The 16,024-nt window shown below is 38.2% G+C and overlaps 2 protein-coding genes across 3 annotated transcripts in view; one reads left to right on the forward strand and one right to left on the reverse strand.

Moving 5' to 3' along the window:
* Window positions 1–16,024, reverse strand: part of Adsl (adenylosuccinate lyase) — a 647,432-nt gene that overhangs the window by 348,076 nt on the left and 283,332 nt on the right. The window lies entirely within an intron of this gene.
* The window catches only part of LOC145663801 (uncharacterized), a 103,273-nt gene that overhangs the window by 42,104 nt on the left and 45,145 nt on the right, over window positions 1–16,024 (forward strand). The window lies entirely within an intron of this gene.

The raw sequence follows: 16,024 nt of genomic DNA on the forward strand, positions 1-16,024 counted from the left end.
ATTTCACAATAATATCTGTCGTTTACGATTATCTTTACAGGTCATCTTTTCCAAACCAGTAGAAGGTCTTGTTGCATCTCATCCGCTACTGAGGACCAAATTTGGAATCAAATGGCATCTTCATCTCAATGATCACAAAGACATTAATATCGGTCGTTTACGATAATTTTTACACATCACCCTTACCTTCCGACTCTCATCTCAGGGGATCAGCTACTCCTATCCTCACGCATAATGTTATTCGATATTGTAACTCATATGTGTACCAAGCTTGGCTCAAAGGCGTTCCAGAGTTATTCTCAAACAAACATCACGGACATGGTCAAGTGCATGGGTGGGGAGTAGAGAGGCGAGGGGGCAGAGGCCCCCAACCTCCTGAACTGACCTATCAATGTATAGTGATGTATTGGACTTTGCAGTGCATTTACACACAGGGGCGTATATTATTGTCTTACTTTATATCATCATCATCATCATCATAAATACATAAAAATGAATGCCTACATGTATACAACAGTCCATATATATCGGACGTTACGACGGGAGGGGGTCCGAACTCTACGAACAATCCCCTCCATAGCTCTCTTTCTTCCATTTATGCTTCACGGTATCGTCTACAGGCTGTCTATAGTTTATGATTGATTACTTGACCATGTATTATTACTCTACCATTCCCTGACGTATTCCATCTCCGTTTTCCTGAATTATATTACCATTTTTACTTACCCGTCCCCTCTGTCGTTATGTGCTACACCTCTGCCCTCACTTGTCACAGTATTATCGAATATAATGTTACATTGTAGTATATGTTGTGCTTCTAGGCATATTTTCATCGAACTCGCTCCATATTTCGTCTCATTATCCACAACGTGTTGTGTTGCCTTGTCTCTACTTCCCACCCATAAGTACGGTACGGTTGCGATCGAGGGTTTCTCCCGCATACTGATTTTCTTGTTCACTAACACAAGTCGATTGAACATAGTCTCTTTCCACATTTCGTGTGACACCACAAAAAATTGTAAGTCACTTAAAATTGTGAGTTTGGCAACAACGCGTTTGAAGCTGTAGGAGGGAAAGTCATAAAGAAAGAGTAGTGAAGTCTTCCCAACATACCTTGTTTGCTGTTTGAAATATTTAGATCCTTTTTCCATTACTTAATGTAATGTTAGTTTCAGAGCAAAATAGTATTTGACAAATGAAGAAAACTTTGTTTAGTTAAAGAAATACCCAAAGAAAATAGTGAAAAAAAAAAAAACAAAGAGGATTTTAAGGAGTTTCATCCTTAGCAATACAACTGAAAGGTAGTTCTACAATGTGTTTCGATAGTCGTGCATGTTTAGTTCCTTCTTTCGATTGGAATTCAAATTTTTGAACCTGGTTCGAGTTCCACTGGGTGCTTTTATTTATTTTTTAACCAACTTTTCTACTCTTCTTAGTTTAGAGTTTCAGATTTTTGGATTAATTTCCTTCTTCTTCTTCTTCTTCTTTTTTTTCTTCAAGAGAAGTCATACTTTAGAAAGACGCTAACGGATTACGATTTGTATCCGAGGATTTCAAAAACAAATAAATAAATAATCAAATAATCTGAGCATTTCTTTTGTAAAGTTACACAGATGCTACTAAATTATTACTGAAATGGGTTAACGCGTTTATTGTTCCCAGTGTGCGTATTGGCGAGGGAATACTAGGGATTTCACCATGACAAAAATGTGTGCTCGAAGAAGAAAGTTTTCATTTCGGCACGAACTTTCCTCCTCTAGAATGGATTTGAATTTTCAGGAGAATAGAAACAGGAAACCATTTTTATTTTGTAGCCGAAAGTATTTCAACTAGGAACAAATATTGTTATGCAGATTGTAAATATATGACGGAGTTTGGGTAAACCACAGTCCGTCCGCAAGACAACAACTTTTTAAGAATTACTGGATAGATCACCACTAAACTTATTCACTAACTAGTGAGTCCAAGTTAGGGATTGAGTTTGATTACCTAGGCAATAATCAAACCAGTGATAAAAATGAACAATTACTGTTTTTTACATTGATCACTATAGACCAAAAACGGTAACATGCATATGGAGAAGCGGTTCTCTATTATCGGTTACGCAACCAAGATTACATTTCATCTATATTCTTTACTCTGTAAATTACTAAAACCGGAAGCAGTAAAAGTCTATTACAACTTTCCGTCAGTGGTGTCGCCTTGTGCCGTTCGCAAGAGCACGTGAACCACCAAATGTCATTCAGTGTTTCTTGCTCCTTAAGATATTTAATAATATTTAGAATATTATTATATTGTCGTTTCGTTTCTACTGTTCGCTTGCTTTACCTCTTGTGTATATGCATTCCATCATCACACAACGTTCGCAACCACTGCTAGCGTGATCGACTGTTCTGTGCGTATTACAGAAGGGAAGTGCGGGCAGCTGAGCGGAGGAGCTGCGATTTCCTTAAGCCCGTCTCACACGGATCTGAACTAAGGCGTCAATCCAGGCTACAACTTAACAGTGTTGCTTAACTCAAACTTCCATACAATTTCTCTTATCCTGAGGTGATGTAGGTGTCTCAGACGATCCTTAAAACTAGGTAGGTTTTACCAGCAGAGCCTCTCGTGGTTGGTGTGTTAAACAGACAAAAACACTTGAAGAATGTGTTACGCACAGGGCAATCAACTCTCGTAATTGTAAATATTATTGTTTATCTATTTCAGAATATGAGTTCATCCGAAGATGAAATAGCCGTAGCAGTGATATCTGCTCCGTTGTTGAAACAAAATCCGCCCTCCCCTCCCCCCAAAAAACGAGAGAGAAAGAGTAAAGAGGAGCTGCTGGTCAGGGAGTGAATTCTTCGCCCCAATAATGCACAATAAAGCGCAGTATTTTCAATGGTGAATAATGAACTACATACAGAAGATTCTCATTCCTACAAAAAATCTACAGTGTGGAGTATTCAGAATTCCACACGCTATTGTAATTAGTAATTAGTTGAAAATTCGGCAGCAAGATACGAACAAGAGGGAGTATGTATCAGCTGAAAAAAGGTCTGTAGATCCTTGTATTCACCAGATTGTAGAAGTGAAAATCAAATGACTTGTCCACATATGTAAATGAGGACAGTTATCAGGCGCGGAAAGCTAAAATAAAGAAAGAGCAATTTTCTAGTATAGGTACTGAGTGTATCCGCTCAGCTCACTACCCACAAAAAAATGTCCACATAACCCATAAAGTAAACTTAACCGTGCCGGGAGCTCCTCTCATGCACTACACCCGGACATTCTGTATTGTGTCAGCATTGTAGAACTGTTCCCTAAAATTGCACGACGGACACACAACATTGCTGAGAGTTAACTCTCATTGTTTCTGTTTCTGGTGCCGGTTTACTTTTCGCGTACCACACCTGAATTTTATGTTTATATGTGTAGAATTAGTAGTGTAAAATTATTGCAAATGCTTTTCGACGGATAAAATAAGTAAGTTCCTATGAAAGATGCCTGTATAAAAGCTATTTTCCACCGGCGGTGAATTTCTGCACAAGTGTACAGAAGTTGTATTTTGTTTACAAGTGAAACGCTACCAGTATGATACCATGACAAATGCTATTCAAACTCGTATCACTGCCAAAACCCATTTTTTCACTACCCTCGCTTATGCGGATACCCACCTTCACTGACGCACCCCCTCGCTAACACTCCCCCCCCCAGCTTCGGTTAGATAGCATTCGTGCTTTTTGGTGGCGACCTAGCGCAGATTGTTTTGTGTCTTTTGGGTTGTAGTTTTTATGTATGCATCCGGACGCTGTATTTATAGGCAAATAGTAAAGAATTATAATTCTTCAACAATTGCTTATGATACCCCCTTGAATTTTAACTATGCATTGTGGATATTTTCATGTCGCCCAGCACAAATAATTTAGAAAACAATAAGAAGGAAATTAGTAAAGGAATTCTAATTTTTGAACAATTATTTCGAGTGTTCCGCCAAAGTAAACCTGCACGCTTTTTTAAAAAACATGTTACATTTTTTGGTATACAAGTTGCACAACATACTTAAATAAGCTATTTTTATTCTTTTAAAAGATTTAATTATATTTGTTCACACCTGTTCTGTTCGGGCAGACACTACTTACTTCACTGCATACCTTCTCTAAGGTCTTTATTCTTGCAGTTTTTTTTAAAATAATATAAATCGTGCTTCATATTATCTAAAAATTCATTTTTTTTTTCATATGATCCTATTCATATTATTAATATTTCTCTTGTCCAGGCATCATTGTTTTGTAATTACAACAAGAAATAAAGTTGAATGTCGTCAGGCGCTACTCTTTTCTGATTGGTAGTTGTATGGAAGTCCAGAAGAAAATAGAAACTGCTTCTATTTCTTCCAAGTCAGGATCCAAATAAAAACAGCAGAAAATTTCAACCTGACCTAAATTACCTCTTACACGATCGTTAAGTAAGGTCGTGAATTTTAGATCGTGAATCGTAGCCTTACTTCAGTCCCGTCTGAGACAGGCTTTACGCTCAAATCAAGATTTGAACATGCAGCGTTGACAGCTATTGTTGATTAATTTTCAGTAATGTGGCGCCTCAGACAGAATCAAAGAACGGACCTCTGCAATTTTAAATAGAAGAATATAGTAGTATATAACCCATTCTTTCAATCATTTATCTACATTTATTTTTACCTCAATTTCTTGTAATAAAAATAAACTAATGGAAGAAACAAAATTACGACTTTGCAAAGTCGTACCGACCGAGGGGAATAAGACGTTTAGAATCGTTCCCCCAGAGATTCTTAATTTAGTGCAAAATAAAATAAAATTTTCATTTATTTTCAAGACTTCTTTTTAAATAAGTATAATCTCTGATTTTACTTTAGGCTACGGGAATGGCGGAAACTTCATAACGAGGAACTACATAATTTATACGGTTTATCCAACATTGTTAGGGTCGTCAAGTCTAGGAGGCTTAGGTGGGTAGGTCATGTAGCTAGAATGGAAGAAAGTAGAAACGCTTTCAAAGTCTTGAATGGAAGACCAATCGGAAAACGACTATTAGGAAGACCTAGGCGCAGATGGGAGGACAATATCAAGATGGATCTCGCAGAGATTGGAATACAAAGTGGAAACTGGATGCAGTAAGCTAAGGATAGAAGTCAGTGGAGAGCTTTCGTGAATGCGGCATTGAACCTCCGGGTTCCATAGGCCATAGAGTTAGTTTTTTCCTTGCCTAAATAAACTAAATGTAAGAAAAGCGAAAAGTTATCAAAGCATACTGTACTTTTTAACATTGCTACAATGGTAAAACCTTACTTTAAATAAATATTACCTTCCCAGTAGTATTTATACATGAAGTTCCAAAGCTAGAATGAGTGGTAATCTTACCTTCTGTATTGTGGGAACCTGAAGGAAATTTTGGAACTGATTTTTCTATGTCAAAACTTGCAAAATAAAAAAGACGAGTGTTGTTATTTGCAGTTCTATTGTAAAGTACTGTTCGTCAACTATCTGACCAGTGATGAGCGCAAGGGTCTTGGTCTTGCAGTTTTTACAAGAGTCTTGCATGCAAGACCAAGACCAAGACCAGAAATCCCGATGCAAAAGCAAGACCAAGACTCTTGCGCAAGTACCGCCACTACTTCATCTTTTTTACAGAATGTAAAAAGGCAGGGGAAATATCATCACATAATTCACATGAATTTCTTGGCTTCAATAAAAATACCGCTGGAGTGAATGTGTTCCCAGTAGTTTATGCAATCCGTGTGAGTCGATCTGCCCCTGTAGCATATAGCTACAGTACGTCGTTTTCCGAATTGGTTGTTAGCGTTTTCTGTATATATTGCTCGTTCACAAGCCACATACGTGTCATCTTGCGCCATGTGAGCGTTTTTGGTGGACAAACACCGTGTTCGTGGATTTTCTCGGCGTTTTTCCGTTTCCTTTTGCTTTCTTCATTCCACCATTTCAGTCATTTATTATTATTGCCGTCTCCCTTAGCCTTGGTGCATAAACGTGGGACGTTAAACTAGACATTTCATTTCATTTCAAAGCATATTAGTGATGTTCTTCCAAGACTAAAGGGAAATGTAGTATTGAACATCGGTAATTCCGTACACCTACTGTAGGTGCTGACTACATGGGTATGGCCTTGGCTCCGAGGCTCAAGCATCCGTTTGAAATTTTTAATGCATGCTCATAAAATTAATATCGAAATAACATTTTCATGACAAAAACTTAGTGCATGTAATCACAAGTTTGATTTCATGGGCGGATGCTCATACGTTGAGTAATTGTTTATCATTACAACTTTTAGCCTCCTTAGGTATAAGGCACATAGAGAATTGAGTGATATAATGTTATACAACAATAAATAATTCATATTCTCAAGTGAGAGTGATTTTGTAGTTATTTCAAATAACTTGGAGTTTGATACCGTTATTTTGTATTTCTAATATAGGTCAAAAGTATTTATATAAATTGAGTTTACACAAAAGATAAACAGTTGAGTAGTTTTCAGTTTTCACTCAAATTATTCTAAAATATTAAGAGGTTTGATTATAATAATTATTATTTTATTTTTTTTTTTTATCTTTTTTGGCCAATATTGCTAAACATATCATCACCATCATCATAACTATTCTGCCATTATTGGCAGGTTACTTGCTGCAATTGAGAAGCTTCGATGTACGGTGGTCCTCAGCTAGTCTCTTCGTCTTGGTGCAGCAATTTTCTTTCCAACCTTTCTTCAATACAGTCTCTTTCGCTCCCTCCCTTTCTTTACTTCCACCATACTCTCTAGCACGTCCCTCAGAATACAGTTTCTTTTTACCCAATATCCCAACCAGTTTTTCTTCCTCCTCTTAATAATATCTAAAATTCTTCATTTTCCCCGTACTGCTACTATTTCTAACATCTTATCATTCGTTTTCCGTTCAACCCAGTTAATTATCTCCTTTTTTCTCCATGCCAACGTTTCGAAAGCCTGCAATTTTTTTCATCGCTTTTGCGTAATGTCCATGTTTCTGCTCCATAGAGTACATATTGCAATCAGTAAAACAAAATCTCAATATTTAATTGAAAGTTTGTTCAATATAAAGATAGCTAATCATGGTTGAAAAGGAAAAAAAAATCTGACGCCTTTAGAGTGTAAAAAATTGCAATTTATGATATTTCAATAATCTGCACCGTCTTGATTTTTTTCATGCGTCTCAGGGATAACCTCCCCAATCAGGGATAACCTCCCCAATTTGGGAACCAGTGGACTGTTGGATCTGTTAAAAAATATAAAAAGATTACGAAACGTTATGATTTATCTTATAAGTAGTAAAGCGTGGGCACCCATTAAAAAAATAAAGGTCATCGCCTATGTTGCGCATGTACACTATCATTACAGGTAAACTATATTACATATAGAAACATACACTGTATTTCCGTTACTATTGGTGCATTGTAGAATTTATTATCCCTTATATCCAGAGTGAAATTTTCCTATGAAAAGCATAAGATTTCTTAAAAGCAAGACTTGCAAGACTCTTGAAAGAAAGACCAAGACCAAGACTGGATGTGTAAGACCAAGACCACCCGGGTCTTGGTCTTGGTCTTTCTCATCATTAGGGTTAGGTTTTTATTGCACTATAAATGCAAAATGCAAAATAAAAAATGCAATTATGCACTAAAAGTCTAAAAATGCACCATAATTTGAAAAAAAAAATGCTTTCACAGAGAATCGTCCGTTACTATTTATTAGTGTATTACCCATATATATTAGAGAGTTCAGGATGCTCAGACTTAAAAGCAGCTATACGTGATGGGGCCTTACTGAACACTTTCTTTACACTTCCTATGAGTTTATCAACATCAGGAAACTGCACACATATTTCTTCAGCCACTCTGTAGCAACCATGCGCGAGGCACGTAATGTGAATCATTTTCGAATATAGCGCCTGCAGTGAGTTCGCTGCTTTTAATATATAGTGTACAGCATCAGTTACAAAGAGCAGCACGTTTTCGTAAAGGACGCCATTAGGCCATAAGAGATGCATTGATCTATCAAATAACTTACTGATCGTGGAATAATTGACCTTTTCCAGAACTTCGCAATTCAAAAGAAATGTTTTACCCGGCCCACCCTCCTGCATCACTCCAACAACAACATTCACTACATTTCGTTCCTCCGAATCACACATTTCATCCATGGACACCCATATTTTCTTTCCGTCCACTTCTTGTTTAATACACTGCATTGTCTTCTCGTAAATTTTCTTCACGTAATTCTTCCTTAATGTCGTAGAATCAGGGAGGGGTTTACAAGTGTATTTTTTCAAAAAGGCACGCAATGTCACGATGTCCACTACGTTCAACGGAATGTCAGAACAAATAAATGCTTCGCACAAATCTTCGGAAAAAAAAAAAACTGATTTTTGGATGATGTACCACACTGCGGGAGAAGTTTATGCGCGGCGTTTGCCTCTCGTTTCGCACGCAACTTAAGTTCCCGTGTGTGTTTGTCCTTTGAAACATGCTGCTCAACGGTAAATTTTCTTTCGGTTGAAACAGCAGTATCACACACCTTGCAGTGGAGAACACTTCCATTTGTTGTAAATACTTTTTCACCTCCAAATTCACTCACAAATCATTTAAGCTTGGAAGCAGTTCTCTCTTTTATCTTCGGCATTTTAACAGGGTTTGCCCAAGTGGGCCCAGCCCGGAAAAATCCGGTGGGGTGTTTCGGCTTGTACCCACCTGAAAAAACCCACTTTAAAACCCACCTGGGTTTTTGACCTATTTATTAGTATATTATTGGTACAACTAAGGTGATCACATTGTAAGTGATTTTTATCAGATTTTACACTTTTCTTGGGCGAATTAGAGACTTTCACGTTAAGGTTAACAGTGAATCCTAAGGTCACTGAACTCTCACTCCTTCGCTTCATGTGACTAATCGCCAGAGACTGCGGTCTGCGGACATTGGCCACGCCTGCTCCAACGAATCTTCGAACTAGAATCGTGTAGAGCGATTTTCCTTGCATTTTATTTTGTGTAGGCGGAAGCATTCTGCTTCAATTTATTGTTTTTATAAGAGTTGAGTTGAGTTGATTTTGAGTTTAACGTCCCGTTCAGCAGCGAGGCTATATGAGACGTGGACCTACTGATTAACGTGGAATCCGAACCACATGAGCTCCCGCCGGGAATCGAACCCGGGCCTCCCACGCCAAAGGCGCTTACGCTAACCGCTTAGCCATGGAGGAGCTCTTGTTTTTATAAGAAAAATGAAAATTATGCAGTTAAAAGTAAGAATAAATATGCATGTAAAATGCCCAAAAAAAACTGTAAAAAATGCACTTATACACAGAAATGGGCAAAAAATGCAAAAAAAAATGCATAAACAAGTTTGTCTTAAATTACTTCTTTTTAATAAAACAGGATTTATAACACAACGAGCAATGTTTATACTAATCCAGAAAAAAGATGCAAAATCATCAAGATCCTAACCGTACTCATCACTATATTTGATGAAGAGTCGTATTTCAAAATCTCACTTTTTCCGACATAAGAAAGAAATATAATTCCATAGAGGAGAAAAAACTTTAAAATGTAATAATTGATCAATAATTCCACATAATTATTATCTGGAATAGGGGACGAGGCATTGCGTATTCAACTACTTTTCTGTCGGTGTTTTCCTGTTTTGGCTATTCCTGTTTCGCCTACTAGCCTCCTAGCAGTATACATCAAGATTTCTACGTTATCAAGATTGTATGCGAAACAGGAATTCCTGTTCTGCCTATTTCTGTTTCGCCTACTGTTAAGACGAAGGGATGCTTTTGAGTTTGTGATTCTTCTTGGGAATTTTATTTTTAATGCGAATTCAGTTATTTCGTAAAATAATTTAATATTAACGAAAACGCATCAATGAAAACAACTACAATACGAGCAACAAAGGGAGAAGTAGATGCACTACTTTCATTTTTATCAAAAATCATCTTAGCTAGGCGAAACGAGTACTGCGCTCTGATGGCGTTTCATTGAAAGAACAAATCAGATTCTCAGAATATGTCTACCTTTGAATCGAATCTGTTAATGAGCCACCGGGAATATAACGTGTGTGTTGGTCTTATGTTGAACTTCGTGTTTGTCATATAATTGAGGCCTATTCCGGAAGAAGGGCACATAGACTGTTTTCGTGAATGGAGAAAAAGAGCCTTAATATTTTTATTAGAATACATAACAATAGCATAAGCTTGCAAATACCTGTTACAGGTTTTCTTAATATAAATGATCTGTTTGCCTAATAAATAGCTTGTATTAAATGAAAAATTATTTTATTTTAAATATTTATAAACATATTTGTATAAAATGTTATGTGCCCTTTTTTCGAAAATCCTTGTTGGTTGAGTAAATAGCACACGATTAATGTATCACAATAATGTCTTTATTCTAAATAAAGCAAATATAAGCTATTACCCATGGCAATAGATGTATTATGGATTTAGTCCTGTTCATACTCATTCAATATATATTCAATCCAGTTGTTGTCTTCAGCTGACAAGAACTTCAGTAAAGACCGAACATCTTTCTATTTCTGTTCGCTCACTTCAACAAAAGGGACAGGCTTAGGGTCAATATCACTTAATTCTTCGATATTAGTTTTTGAAAGATAAGATGATGTTGGCATGCACGTAATAGAACATAGCAGAACGCCTGATGCAGTGTACTTTATCATTACATATTACATAATGGTGTAGTTTGAAGTTTTTGATGATGGATTGGAACGAAAGAAAGGTTCAAGAGCCGAGTCCCAATCCTTAATCAAATCTTTATCCATTGTCAATTCAAAAGGAGATGTATTCTGACGACAGGTAACGATGGCTTCTAACCATGGGTTAGCAGATCCGATTCCCTCCAAGTTTTTTTATTTTGTTTCGAACAAACCCGAAGTTGCGGTGGCACTGGCTAAACGAGTGTCCACGCACAGGATATAAACAAATTATTTCCACTTTATGAACTTTAGCGAACCAAGAACAACATTTTCTTATTGTAGTGTTTCTGTTTTGTCTACCTGTAGCATCTGAGAACAATACTACTGTTCTTAGTTCTGAAACTTGCTGAGGTTCTTTTCCAAACAGTCAAATAAGAAAGAAGCTACCGCTGCTAGGGTCTGAAGTCAGCAGTGCGCCAAAACAGTAGTGCAAAGGCTTACAAAAACAATATCGCCAGTTTGCCAGAAATAAATATATCGAGATGAAATTTTCACACCACCTACAGTATAACATGGCAGTTCCTTTTCAATGATTTCCGGAAAAAGGGCAGATAGGCCTAAGTGCCCTTCTTCCGGAATAGGCCTCAATTGTGGAAGCTCAGAAATTGTCTCATGAACATCGAAATAGCCTATATTTACATTGTTGGAGTTATTGAAGAGAGAACAACAGGAGAATGAAAGTTTAATGTTGTTGTTGGAGGTAGGGAACCTGCCAAAAGTGCAGAAATTGAAGTACAACAAGTTGCTTAGATCAACGAAGTAATACTTCGAAGGAGAGATTAAAATCTAGAGCTACAGGCTTAATGGATTACGTTGATACTGTATCCTATTTCATACATTTGGAAAACTGAGTATGAGTGTACGACAGAAAGAAAGTACAAATAAATAAACATGTATCCTCGTCGCCAAAAGTGCCTTTACATCGCCGTGACGGGTATGTAACAGCGCAGTACTCTAAGGAAGGGATGGTTGCATAAGAATTTGTGATTAATTTTGAAGAGTTTTTATTTGGACTAGGGAAATAACGTAGGTATAGGGAGTAAAGGCACAGATTTGAAGCATCAGTGCACTGTCATCTCTGAAAAGATGCGTATTATTGCCTTATATGTTAAGTTAAACACCACAACATCTGTCACTGATAGCGTAGATCATCTTACTTTTTAAAATTGCCTCTGTAGCCTATTTGTCCATACATTAATCTCCAGACATGATGTATAGAGAGGAGAAAGAAAGAGATACAACATCTGTAAGATTTATGTAATTCACTAAGAGACTATAGGAAACGAATGAGCTAATTACTGCTACTAGCGCTTTTTACTCTTCAGGGATTTACTACGACATGTTTGCAAGACACTATTCTAAATCCTAAACGTGTGCGTGGATTATTTCATTCGCCTCATTGTAATTATTTGAGAATGGAAACTGATTACGCTGAACGTGAATATGTTTCTCGTAAAACAAGAGCTGTAATAAATGTTAATAAGGTTCTCATTATTATATAAAACACATAAGTATTTATTCCGTGTATACAGTAACTATACACGGAACATATATATAACATATATAATACAGTAACTAAGCAACATCATAATCACTAACGCCCGCAGAATTTTTTCCAACGGGGGGGAGTCCGATATAGAGTTTTTCGTTTTATTCCCTATATATATTAACAGTCATAACATTTATCATTGATAGCGTGTATCGTCTTTCGCCACTGTAGCCTATTAGTCAGAACATTCATCTCCAGACATGATGTCGAGAGAATAGAAAGAACTAGATATGAACAGTAGTGTAACTAATTTTACTGCGCCCTGGATCGATCGATCATCGATTTACTCATACTCCCCCAGGCCCCCTGTCCCAGGTATTTCAGCTGCTGCGTTATATACTGTATATGGTTCCATGTCAGAAGGGCCAGACAAAAAGGCAAAGACGAAAGACCCGAGTCAAAACGGCCTACGTCAAAAAGTCACGAGTCAAAAGCCTCTGCGTCAAACGGGCTCGGGTCAAAAGGGCCCGAATCAAAACGCCCCTCATAAAAGGACCCAGGTCGAAAGGTCTCCGCAACAAAAGGGCCCGAGTCAAAAGGCCCCGAATCAAAACGACCCTCATAAAAAGGGCCCGAGTCAAAAGGGACTCCGCTACAAAAGGGCCAGAGTCAAACGACCCTGCGTCAAAAGGGACCGAGACAAAAGTGGTCGAATCAAAACGCCCCCATAAAAAGAGCCATAGTCAAAAGGAGCCCACGAGAAAAGGATCCGAGTGAAAGGGCCCTGCGTCAAATGAGCCCGGGTCAAAAGGGGCTCCGCTACGAAAGGGTCCGAATGAAAAGGGCCCCACATCAAAAGGGCCCGGGTCGAAAGGTCTCCACAACATAAGGGCCCGAATCAAAACCCTCTTCATAAAAAGGAGCAGAGTCAAAAGGGGCCCCGCTAGAAAAGGGCCGGAGTCAAATGACCGTACGTCAAAAGGTCGTGGGTTAAAAAGGCCCTAGTCAAAAGGGGCCAAATCAAAACGCACCTCATAAAAAGAGCCCGGCTCAAAAGGGTTCCACGACAAAGTTACCTGAGTCAAAAGGCGCTGCGTCAAACGGACACGGGTCAAATAAAGCCGGAGTTAAACAGCCCCGCGTCAAAAGGGCCCGGGTCGAAAGGTCTCAACAAAAGGGCCCGAGCCAGAAGGCCCGAATCAAAACGCCCCTCATCAAAAGGGCCACAGTCAAAAGAGTTCCACGACAAATGGACCCGACTCAAAAGGGCCTGCATTAAACGGGCCTGGGTCGAATTGGGCCCCGCTACAAAAGGGCCCGAGTGAAATCGGCCCCACATCAAAAGGGACCGGTTCAAAGGTCTCCACAACAAAAGGACCCGAATCATAACGCTCCTCATAAAAAGGGGCCGAGTCCAAAGGGTCCCCATACAAAAGTGCCCGAGTCAAACGGTCGTGCGTCAAAAGGGCGCGGGTTTAAAGGGCTGGAGTCAAAAGGGGCCGAATCTAAACGTCCCTCATAAAAAGAACCCGGGTCAAAAGGGTTTCACGACAAAGGGACCCGAGCCTAAAGGCCCTGCGTCAAACGGAACCGGGTCAAATAAAGCCGGAGTCAAATGGGCCCGCGTCAAAAGGGCCCGGGTCAAAATGTTTCCTTAACGAAAAGGCCCGAGCCAGAAGGCCCGAATCTAAACGCCCCTCATCAAAAGGGCCCGGGTCGAAAGTCTCCGCAACAAAACGGCCCGAGAATCGTTTGTTAACACAGCGCCAGAGTTTGGCGTGGGTCAATGAAAACGTGACCCACCACCCACCGTGACCCACGACCCACCACCCACTGTGACCCACGACCCACTGACCCACCACCCACCGTGACCCAATCTGACCCACCACCCACGGTGACCCACCGTGACCCACCACCCACCATGAACCAATCTCATCCACTGTGACTGACTCACCAAAATCCATCGTCATGAACTCTGAACACGATCCACGGCCTCTTCTGAACTGACTAAAGAGTTTACACTTGTAATAAAACAAGACTGTAAAATTCTCACTAATCGGAGTTTGAATTTCTAGTCTATCGATCAAGCAACACTCTGTTACAGTAACGGTGGATCTTACCTTTACGATATAATATAGTAAACTGTTTGTCAGTGAGGAAATTCAAATTGTCCGAGGTGGGGAAAAATTAGTGTGTGCCTAAAATATACTTGGACTAAGAGAGTATTATTGGAAGTGTTAATTTCTGAACGCATTACAAAAGAAACTTCTATTCGCAGGAAAATACCCCTGTACAATATGGAAAAGATTATGGTTTCTCAGTTCACAGTATTTTTCTCACAAAACACTTGAAAAATCAGTTTTTCATTGTGTATAAAGGTGCTCGGGTACCCTATGTAAGAGCATCTCCATAAACTATGCTCATAATTGTAATTTGTGTAATCACTAAAACATCACGTTGAATTTAAGTTACAAATATGCATAATTGCAATTATTATAAATATTTATTCAAAACAGTTTACCTAAAGCAAATAAGAGACTTACTAAAAATTAGGTACAAAGTTGAATAACACAAACAAGCCATTAGTAATACAAGTATACATTTTCCATAACTCGTAATTTTCCACCTTAAAACAAATCTGAAATCGGGTTTATTTCCTGTTGGTAACTTTTTCGTGGTAAATCATCCACAGCGGAATGATGTCCATCCTTCACTCAAGAAATAACTAGCTCGTCTACTTTGAGCTTATCTAGCGGTGAGCCATTAACATTGATGAACAAGTGAGACGATGTTTGAGCACTTAGTCTATTTCTAATATCAGTCAGCTGTAAATTCATAAGGGGAAATCCCTGTTCGCATTCTGTCGCGGAAATTGATAATACTTCTACCCGATTTCTGCAACTCCTCATCGACAATCTGCTTGTTAGATTTAAGTCTGATAACGATTTTTCTTGGTCAGTTATGAAATACTCAGCAAGAAATATCATCTCTCTATCACCATACAACATCTTTTTCATGTCAGTTGGCAATATCGACTCATGGAGAACAGAAACTTTATCTACCACGCCTACGATAGGGAATTTTTTGAATAAATTATCAATTAAAGCCTGATAAACTGATGATCTCTTATTTGTTTCTGAATTTAATTTTTGTAATTACACATGAAGGTTTGATACCATTACCAAGTTCCCTCCCCCGTCTAGAAAGCGAAAGGGAACGAGGTTCCTGGAAAGTGTTCAGAGGTGAATGGGAATTTCCCTCCTTCTTCCCTTGTAATTACCACAGTGCTGTTTGCCATGTGCCAAATTATAATGAATTTCAATTAAATTATCATAGTATAATTATTTCCTTGTTGAATTATAGATACTTTTCAGTGGAAAAAAGGATGAAATTTCGAAGTTACAAATAAAAGTAAGTAGACCAACGTAAAGGGAAAAAAGTGTAAAATTTTTCATACAATTATGCGTACAATCCAAACTTCAAATTTCTGTGTAATTAAGCTTACAGTACAAATTTTATACCTGTTTTTCTCATATCTTTATGAGTTGATTGTCCTGTGCTATAAGCGCTCCATATAATAAACATAAGCTTCAGTAATTATTATAGTAGAAAGCAATGAATATATGAAGCCAAGCACTGTATTTTTTGTTTCTGATTTTTTTTCTTAAATAACATCCATCGTTTTCCATCATTGTTACAAACCAACTCACTACCAATTTTCCATATATAGAAAATGCACCCCCATAAAGAAGAATTTTTAAAAATGCCAGGATACATTCT

The sequence above is a fragment of the Thermobia domestica genome, chromosome 11, assembly GCF_964235325.1.
Source record: "Thermobia domestica chromosome 11, izTheDome1.hap1.1, whole genome shotgun sequence".
Lineage (NCBI taxonomy): Eukaryota > Metazoa > Arthropoda > Insecta > Zygentoma > Lepismatidae > Thermobia > Thermobia domestica.